At 67.1% G+C, this 2,500-nt stretch overlaps 1 non-coding gene across 1 annotated transcript; it reads left to right on the plus strand.

Moving 5' to 3' along the window:
• The first annotated feature begins 1,001 nt into the window (after positions 1-1,001).
• Positions 1,002-1,155, plus strand: LOC140473699 (5.8S ribosomal RNA). The gene has a single exon (XR_011958547.1). It is a non-coding gene; the product is annotated as a 5.8S ribosomal RNA (ribosomal RNA).
• The last annotated feature ends 1,345 nt before the right edge of the window (positions 1,156-2,500 follow it).

Raw genomic sequence — 2,500 nt, forward strand, 5'->3', positions numbered from 1 at the left:
CGCGGGCGGGCGGGTTCGCATCACCCTTCGTCACAAGGGGCGAAGCCCGTTCCACCGTCTCGTCAGTAGTGCCGACCGGTCTGTGATCGACGAGGGGAGCCACACCAGGTCCGGCCCTGCTGCTTGGCGGCACCGCGTCGTCGGGAGCTCGCGACAGACGGAGGGTTTCGGTGTACTCTCCAGCCACGGGAAACGAAGCCGGTGATGCAGGCGCCGGTCTTTCGCTCCCAAATCGGCTGGGTTTACATCGTTGCTATCTAGTCACGCTCCCTTCAAACCCGACGGGGTACCTATTCCCCTCACCCGTCTGTGCGTATACAGCCTCTTTGCACTTGCGGGATGGGGGTGGTGGTTTAAAGACTCTCGAGTTGCCGCCCGTCGGTCTCCGAGCTCCGTGCAGTAGTGATCCCCAGCGAACTGCCAGCAGGGCGAACGAGCGATCCCGCTCTCGGTCGGGGCGCCTGGCGTCGATCGGTGGTCGGTGGCTTGCGGGCAAGCTGCGCTGTGAGTGTGGGAACGAGTATGACGAGCCGTTGCCGCGACTCCCAGTCCACCTCGGCGGTGGCTGGGCCGGGCGGGCGTCTGCTCGGGCGAGTGCCGCCCCCGCCTCCTCGCAGGAAGTCCGCTCGCCGACACGCCGCCACGTGCACGCGTCAGTGACGCTGCCGAACCGATGGCCGGTGCCCGTTCCCGCCTCTGCTTTTCCTAGGGCAAAGCTGCTGCACGCCTCGTGATACTAGGCGGGCGACATGGTGGCGGTGATCCTGCCTCCGTCGCTGCGGTGCGTTGGGGCACGCATCGCCTCTTGGGCGCCCTGTCCTCCTCCCCCCAATAGACGTATGTTTCTGCGGGCCGCACCAGGATGGTGCTCCCCATCGCTTCACGCCACCCTGCTCCGCCCGCACGCCGGCGTGCAGGTGGCTGTAGCTCAAGGTGGGGAGCGTATGTGCGGTCCGGGTCGCTTTCCTCTGGCGAGGGAGAGACCTAAAACAAACTCAGACAACTCTTGACGGTGGATCACTCGGCTCGTGCGTCGATGACGAACGCAGCTAGCTGCGAGAATTAATGTGAATTGCAGGACACATTGATCATCGACACTTTGAACGCACTTTGCGGCCCCGGGTTCTTCCCGGGGCCACGCCTGTCTGAGGGTCGTTTGGCAATCAATCGCACTCGCCTTGGCTGGCGAGAGCGCGGCTGGGGTGTCGCAGAGGACCCGTCCTCTTTGTCCCCCTAAGTTCAGACTCCGGAGCCCTCCGGCGTCGGAGCGCTTGGCCTTTCCCCCCCACCCTGCACATTCCGTTCGTCAGGCTCGACGCCATCCCCCCGCCGGGGAGCGCGGCCTGGCGTCCGTCTGTGTCGTGGCAGTGGGGCCAGCACGGCTGTCACCGGTCCCAGAATGGCTGTCGGTGGTTCACACTGTGTGTGTGTGCCAACCCTCCTGGTCTCTGGGACACGGAGCTGCCACGAAGTGTTGAGCCTCCAGTGGGGGGTCTGCCTAAGCTCTGCACGTCCGCATTGGGTCCGTCTCTCGGTTGGCTGGCAGTGGAAAGAGTGAAGGGAGCCGCGGAGGTCCGGTGCTGGTGCGCCGCCGGCCTGACCGTGGAGCTCGCCGGTTTGACACGCTGACCCGACTCGATGGTTGATCGATTGAGAGTGCTGGGAGCTGCAGGCCGCCCGCTGCTGCAGCCGCCCGTCTCGTGGTTCGTCCTCGGCCTTAAGTGGCCGGCGGGGCGTCTGATCCTGTCTCCCCTGCTGGCGCCGAGTGCCTGGCCGAGGGAGGAGGTTTTCGTCGAACGCTGTGACTTGGACGGTCGCACGCGCGTGGATCGCTGGCTCTTGGCTCTCCCGTTCAGTCCGCACGTTTTCCGCTCCGTCCTGCCACCGGTCTCGGGAGGTACGGAGGGGTTGGCGGGCGTGGTGTGTGCTCCGTCACCGTGCAGGCACACCTACCACGCCGTCGGCCGACCCCCGCACGGTCCTCCTGGCCATCGGGAGGACGGCGGAACGTCGGGCTGTCGGGGGCCAAGTCGCCAGAAGGCCACCGCTGTGTCTTCCGTACCCTGTCACCGTCGGCGTGCCTTCCTCAACTCGTCCGGCTCGGGGCCGCTGGGTTCAGGAGCGGCGTCGCCCGCCGGCCCCACTGAAGGCCGTGCCGTTCCGCGGCTGGCGATCGATGTGCGTGGCGTGCCTGCGCGACCGTTCGCCACTTGAGCCTCGGCACTCCTCTCTCCCTCTCTCTGACCGTCGGGCAGTCTCTGTCTGCTGGTGCCTCGCACGTCCCGGGCGGCGGGTCGTCACCCCCGCGACCGGGCCTCCGGCAAGGCAGGAATCAGGCTGACCCTTCCGCTCGAGTAAGCAGCCGGCACTTCCGAGTTTCGCCTCCCGCCGTGGACGGGGGAGGGTCTCCGGTCCCGTGGAATTGCGCCGAGCACGTCCCCGCGCGTGGACGCGGCGGCGCTGGAGGCGGCAGGGGCGGCCACTCGTCGACACCATCGCT

The sequence above is a fragment of the Chiloscyllium punctatum genome, unplaced genomic scaffold, assembly GCF_047496795.1.
Source record: "Chiloscyllium punctatum isolate Juve2018m unplaced genomic scaffold, sChiPun1.3 scaffold_685, whole genome shotgun sequence".
In the NCBI taxonomy this organism is placed as follows: Eukaryota; Metazoa; Chordata; class Chondrichthyes; order Orectolobiformes; family Hemiscylliidae; genus Chiloscyllium; species Chiloscyllium punctatum.